Below are 7,954 nucleotides of genomic sequence, written 5' to 3'. Positions count from 1 at the left end.
TTGTGGGTGCATGGGAGGTTGGGAGGGGACACAGCCAGGACAGGTGACCCAGACTGACCAGAGGGATATTCCAGACCATGGGACATGCTCAGTATATAAAGCTGGGAGAAGAAGGAGTAAAGAGGGAATGTTTGGAGTGATGGGGTTTTTCTTCTCAAGTCACCATTACCATAATGGAGTCCTGCTTTCCTGGAGATGCCTGAACACCTGCCTACCCCTGGGAAGCAGTGAATTAATTCCTTCTTTTGCTTTGCTTGTGTGAGTTGCTTTTGCTTTCCCCATTAAGCTGTCTGTGTCTCAGTCCCTGAGTTTTCTAGCTTGCACTGATCCAGTTCTCTCCCTGATACTGCTGGTGGGGCAGTGAGCCAGTGGGGCTTGGCTGCTGGCTGGGGTTAAACCACAACAGTTCCAAAACATCATTAGTTCCGACACCCACAGTCAGGTGTGCATGTCATAAGAACTGTTCCAGTGAGTGCTCGGATCACATTGTTGGAGCAGTTGAAAAGCCTGGGAAATTTAGTCTGACTAATTAATGAGATACTATTTATGCAAATGAGACAGGCTGAAACTGAGGAATAAGGACTGTTTCTATCCATGAAAGTTTTCTCCAAATTGCACTCCGAAAGCTCTCCAGAGGGCACAGAGTCCTTGTACAGCACAAATGAACTCCAGTGCATGAGCTGAGAAGTCAACGAGCACATTTTCCCTTCCATGCACCCAGAAGCAGTAAGGAATATCTCCCCCACAAAGTTCAGCAGTTTTTCATGCACTCCTGCACGACCCAGATACCTCTAAATCTTTGGTCACCTGGAAGCATGAAGTGTTCTGGGGAAGTACAGTCGAATTGCACATGGCAGCAATTAATTGTAATTAATCATAACTTTACCTATTTCACAGTAATGTTGTGAGGACTAACAAATACTGAATTTCTAAAATTATTTGTGACAGGCAGAACAAATTATGTTATTTCAAAAATACAAATCATTTTCATAGTTATCTGAACAAGTGTATGATACTTGTTAATAAATATATGATTATAAATAATAAAATATAATAAATACTTGTGTTGGTAAGAACTAATAACTACACTTATATAATTAGTAGAACTTTTATTTTTTTCACAAAAAAATAATAAAAATACTACAAAACTCTAGGGTCAAATTCTTGTGACAAACCATAGATGCCTACAGTGTTAGCACTTTATCTGACCTGTTGTCTAGCCTTCCTTTTCCATCAGGAGAGACAAATGGACCTTTGTGAGGTGTGATTCATCCCATCCTAAAGGAGATGTATGTACAGCAAATAATGAATTGCTTCTTTGAACCTTCTATTTCTCTTTCACTGAAGAGGCTAAAGGAGACTGGCAGGGCAAAGAAATTTCTGCTTCTCATAGGCAGACAAAGTTGGTCAATTACACATAATCACCACTTAAGAACCACAATTCCTCTTACAGAATTTATTAATCTAGCTAAAGGACATGTGAGGTTAGCCAATTTACCAAAATTAATTCTGTAAATTTAAAGGCTCTTAAGATAATTTGGATGACTGAAAAGATAGTGTGAACAATCATCTTACACAGTAGGCCAAGTATGGGGTTTTGCATTATTAGCTGAAGGAAATTATTCAACACATAAAATGTATACTGAAGGATTGTGGAGCAAAGAAACACCAGTCAAACTCAGCAGAGATGAAATTGCCTGAACACATTTCTCTTTTGCACTGAATGAAATTATCTCAAGTTATTTCCATGATGATGTTTCCCTCTGTATGAAGACAGGCCTGTACTGGTTTTTCTGTTTGTTTTCAGATGCTCAGCTATTCTGCCTGTTCAGCGGTGCAAATTGAATTGTTAATTACATAGACGGATTGGATGTTTTTCCATTAGTAAAGATATATGTCATTACAATAAAAAAGTTTTATGAATGACTCAGTATTTTAAAGTTGCCTGATAACTTGATTATGATACACAAATTCTTAAATAATGCTTAGTTTTGCCTAGATCCAGTTGCTTAGAGATATCTACTAATTTGTAAGTGTCACAGGTGGGAGTGGGAGCTTCAGACAAAGTTTATTAGAGAAGCCTTTCTGCTGAGTCATGAGCTGCAGCAATGACCCCTGGCTTTCTAAACTTCTCAATCTTAGCCCTAGACTTTATCAACACTTTAAGTAACTTTTCTCCACAGGATTAATGATAGCAAACCAGATCTCTTTGGATAAAATTAATTATTTATTATGCCTCATGACAAAGCAAAAATCTTAACCGTTATTACTTGCTGTACAGTCTAAACTAATAATTGTGTACAGTATTGGATAGCAATTATATTAAAGCTAGCAAGAAGAAACAATTATTAAGTAGAGATTGATATAATTCACCATATCAGTGCTCATGGGCAGATCTCTTTTAGTCAGCCTCGAGTATCCTTGAGATACAACCCCTACCCAAGGGAGGAATCTCCACACACTCCAAGGAGGAATATGTTCTCTAACCATATGACAGGGAACTGGACTCATAGAGTATAAAGCAGTTGACATGCTAGATGTTAATTAGTGACAGCTGCATGTGTCCAGTTGTGTTACTATCAGGATGTTAATTTTGGGGTTGGTGAGCAGACTGGTTTTAGCATAATTCAACACCAAAATCAGCACATGATGGCCCCTCTCAATCTAATACTGAGAGCCTTTCAAATAGGGTATTGTCCAAGCAGCTTGACCACATTCCAGGGCAGAGCATCCTGCCACAGTAAGTGGAACAGTAAGTAAATTTTCATAGGCTGGAATTGATCATATCACTCTTAAAGAAGATATCCTTGCTGTTGGCTGTTTTACTTTCTATACTTTTGTAAGTGGGAAAAATAAAGCTGTGATCCAGTGTGCTACTGGAAGATCATGACGTGGAACATAACACAATGAATATTCACAGATTTCGAAGATAGTTTCTTTGAAGAGTAGAGACTGTATTGCCTGAGAGAAGTTTAAATTTAAAAAGATCATTGTCTTCCATCTCTGGTAAAGTGATAATGAGAAGGTAACTAATAACAGAAATTCCTCCAAAAGCCTTCACTTTTGAGAATCACCTAAAAATGAATGTGTTGATATTTTGTTAACATTAACAATGCCATGGGAATCCATGGGAATGTAGCAAGTGTCTATGAAGAAGAGCAGTGAGAATGGATGTTGGTTTGAAATTACAAGAAGATGGCCCAGCCAGGTTCTTGCACTGATGACACAAGCCCAGCAGTCTAGAGTGTGCTGAGGTAAGCACTTGCAACTCAGTATAAAAATAACTCGGGTAATAAGGTGTGAGTGGTCTTGAAGGAAAGTCTGTGCAGTAAATTAGCACAGGAGAAACTAATGAAGAAACACAAACAGTAAAATGTAATCATTGGAACAGAACACAGGAAAGAATGAATACAAAATTGATTTAAGAGCTCTGTAGTTTACCTGAACTGCTAGCAGAAAGGAAGTGACATTTGCCAAATTAAAAGATTTCAGCTGTAAGGTTAAGTAATTTCAAATTTACTTAAGGAGAAGACCAAAAGCTTTGCTAGTTATCTGATGGAGCAGTGAGTTTAGCTGCTAAATAAAACAAATAATTCTGGGCAGGGACAATATCAAGAACAATACATAGATTGTTGCATGCATTTAATGTTTATTCTGTTTCTGATAATATAAACTTAAATCCCAGATTGATTGATTAAAGTTTCATCCTGTATTGAATGACTTCACTCTCCTTGATCTATTTTAAAATTTATTTTGAATAAGGCATTATTTTGCATAGTAAATCATTGGAGCTTTTTCCAGAGTAGAAGTATGGTCTGTTTAAAGGGAAGTGTTTTTCCCCTTGATACATATATGTAATCTCCCTTGGCACTGCTGGGATATGCCTGTTCAGTGATAAGAGGATGGAGTAATAGCTCCTAAAAAATGCATTAGGTAGGTCAACAGTCAGTTCTAATTGCATATCTTTTATTCATCTCAGAGGGCTTTGGGGATTTGGAATAATGCAGCTAAAATTAAAATTTGAAAATTCTTATTAATCTCCTTCACTGATCTAATAAGAGTGAAAGTAACATCCAGCCTAGCATTAGACATAGTGTTTACCAAACTCAGTTTTATGTATTAATGCCCATTTCCATTACATTTTCATCAGAAAATATCAGCAACTTTCTTTCCTGTGCAGTTGGTGGATGTAAAACTAGCCCTTACTTCAAAAAAAGAACTGCTAATATGTGTAAGTTGCTCTACAGAACTAACTCCCCAGCTACGCTTTTTTTACTTCCTACCACATTGTAAAAGGCAAGAAAATAAATAGAGTCTGAAAGTGGGTAGTGTTCAGAGATACTGAAAACAGCTTTCTTAACATAGCCCTGATTCCATACTCTCTTAAACTGTTTTCACACAATGTGAACCAAACTGTGTGTCTTCTTCTGATCTGTCTGTTCCGTGCAGCAAGCTCAAAGGAAGTGAGATCTGTCTGGTTTCAGCTGGATCATTTCCACAAGAAAAGCAGAATCTCCCTGGGGGGAATAAAGCTGTGTTAATACCTCCTTATCTTACTTGCCAAAAGAAACAGCAGAGAGTTTTCTAGAGAATTTCTAGGTTTAATCTTTTCTCACCTGTTATTGCAAGAGTGACATTACAGCAGCTCTCAGACTATATGAAAGAAAGACAGGCTTCAGACACCTAGGTTGTAAAAGAACCACTGCTGGTCCTGAAGAGCACTGCTTCAAACTAACCAAAGGGAAATATTCAACAGAGGATCTAGCCAGTACCGCTGTCATTGCAGGAGAGACTCTTGGTCTCCCATGAAGGAAATGGAGTTTATGATACAGATTATGTCTTGTGCTAAATGCAGTCAAGTTCAGGGCTCAAAACTTGCATCTTGTACAAAATTTATCACAGACAAACAGTGATACTGCTAACATTCATTAATTTTAACCTTTGTTATTATTTATCATTCACAAAACTTGGATCCATGTAAAAACTAAATTTATATTATTGCAACTAACCACTTCCCCACAGACAGTTGTATGGCAGATGTCAGCAAAATCATGAATCATTCTGGCAACATGAGCAGGACACCATTCTTCAGCAATCACAACACCAGAACAGAGGATAGTTAAACACAATTCAGTGGCATCTTTCACCCTGTGAACAGTTAAATTGTGAAGAACCTTGAACAAAGCATTATTAACACTGAAACACAAATTAATTGGAACAAGAATTTACAGCACCATGAAAAGTTATTATTAAACATGTTAGGCTCCATGAAGCCTCTCGCTTATCGAATTCCTGTGCCACTGAAAATTGTGAAGGTGCTTCCAGAGGGAGTTTGCCTATAAATACCCTTCCTATCTTACTTTTCTCTAATCCTTTCCCTTTGTTCTACTACATAAAGTCCAGAGGAGCCATTTAGATTTTAAGTTCCAAATAATATATGAGATCAAAATATTAAAAAAAATTGGAAATATAATATGTCAGAAATTACAGTAATTAGCAATCAGTTGATTGTGAAGCACTACTTCTGTAAAAACAGAATTGAGCCTATTTTAAAAGATAATCACACATGTTGGGACCTGCATATCGTCGCTTTTTATGTCATAACATACAAACTCAAAACAGTGACTATACAATTGCCATAAAATCATAGCTTTCAATATGAGTAGAGAAAATCAGGAAAACATATTATAAAAGAGGTTTTTGTAACATCTGGCTCTTTTGCTGAATTTTTCAACTCCCACAACAAACATACTGGGTTGCAACTCATATTTCAGCATTCCATCAATTTCTTTTTTTCTTTTTCTTTTTCTTTTTTTTTTTTTACTATGTCTTGAAATAATAAAATCTGGTTTTTTTCAGTTAGTTATATCACATCAGGGAAATATCAGCAGAGCATTGGTAAAGACAGTAGTTCAGACAGATGTCATTAGCATGCAGTTGTTTCAGATATTCTGACATGACAAAGCAGTATAGTCCCTTTGGTCAGAACCATGGATCTGAACCAGGCAGACATGTTTCTGTCCAACACTACTAATTCCATGAGCCAAACTGCCTTGGAAATGTCTGTGCTTCACTTTAGCTCCAGCATTTCACTGGCAGAGTGATTAAGACCAAAAGACTCCTTGTCCTCTTATAGCAGCTTCTGGTACTACTCTAGGGGTATATGAATATGGTTGCTTTACAGGGCTTGCCAAGGCAATGATAAAATTATGAAAGTTGTTACTTTAGTTTCTCATGTACAAATGAGCAGGGATGACAAATAGCAGATCCTTTAAGAGTTCCCCCGAAAATGAAATATGTACCAGTACTGCCTGTTTCTTCTGTCTTTAGTAGTAGAAAAAAATAATCCTCTATTTTTGAGCCTTTCTACTCATAAAACATTTTTCTCATTTCTTTGAAATGCTCCAGCTTTATGTTATTGTTACATTTGAAAATAATTTTCAGAACTGTTTTCTAGAAGTACTTTTTTTAATCAAAATCTAAATTTACAACTAGCAGAGAAACAGCACCCAGAAGTAAGATACTATATCATACACATATCTCCTCTCTAATTGTGACTATGTGAGTTCACAGTATGGAAATTGTGGACACTATGGAATTTTGTTGGTGATGTCATTTTCCTGTACTGAGAAGTGTGTAGAAGAATGCACAAAACTAAGGGAAAGATATCCTGAACATGTGGCTTTCCTCCAGTGTTTTGAAGAAAACACTCTGGTCTGAAGAGTCGATAATCAGACAAAAAATTAAGTTTGAAGTGAAATAAATATACCTGTATACAGTCATTATTCCATAAAGGACATAAGTAAACAGAAAAATGAACCTGGTCTCTCAAGGACTCATACATGTGCTGAAAATATATATCAGAGTATTTTAAGAACAAATGATCAATTAGGGATCTATTACAGTCAGTAAAGCACCTTGCTGTTCCAAGGTACTTCTCATGTAGTGAGATGCTGTTAAATTTTTAAATAATTAAAACCACCGCCTTACTGGTGGTTTTAATTATTTTTTTAATTATTGTTTTTAATTAAGTACTGGCTTAAGTGCTATCCATCAGAGGGACTGCACTCCTGAGTGACAATCCTGGATTAAAAATGAGTGATTCCTGAAAGCCTGCTGCAGAACAGCAGTTATTGATAGTTTCAAAGGAAAATGAATTCATATTTTTGTGTTTATTCATTTAAATTATATTTAAATTTGATTGTTTTAAAAAATAAAAAGGAAAATATCTATGAAAATAAGTATTTTCCTTATGACACACTTCAAATACGGTATTAGAAAGCTGGTAGGGGTATCATGAGTTCATCTAACCCTTCCAGACTACCTCAGGAAAAGCAGCACCATGCATCTGCTATTCCTGACAGATCCTTGTCCAGCCAGCTCATTGATGTCCTGTGACAGGCACAAATGTATCTCTTCCACTGCTTCACCAAAGCCTTCCTAATGGCTACCCTAAGTATCCTTCCCCTTGTTCAACTCCATTACTTCTACACATATCCACTTCATCCAAGGAGAACAGAATATACAATCTTTATCTTTGTGAGCAGCCTTTCACACGCCTGAAGACTATCACAATGCTCACTCCCTTCCACTGTAGCTATCCCACTCTGTTTTCTTCTGGGGCTGTGACTTCCAAACCCCACCCTTGTTATTCTCCATTGGATTCTCTCTGATCAGTGTATTTTTTTGCCAACAGTCACTTAAGCAGATTTCTATGCCAGCAAGTGCTGAGTAGAGAGGTTGCTGTGGGTGTTGCAGTTCTGCAATATGGTAAATGTTCATCTCAGCTTCATTTGAAATATGAATTACCAGTACCCAAAAGATGAAACTCTATGAGACCTGTCTGAAGTAAATGTTAGAAATGTGCATAACTGGACACAGCTGTATGCAACAAGTGATGTGGGATGAGAAGCTGGTGGGACGTCACATGGTGCTGGTGGCATGACACACAATG

This window comes from Parus major, chromosome 2 (genome assembly GCF_001522545.3).
Source record: "Parus major isolate Abel chromosome 2, Parus_major1.1, whole genome shotgun sequence".
In the NCBI taxonomy this organism is placed as follows: domain Eukaryota; kingdom Metazoa; phylum Chordata; class Aves; order Passeriformes; family Paridae; genus Parus; species Parus major.
Note: the sequence above shows the minus strand (reverse complement) of the source record.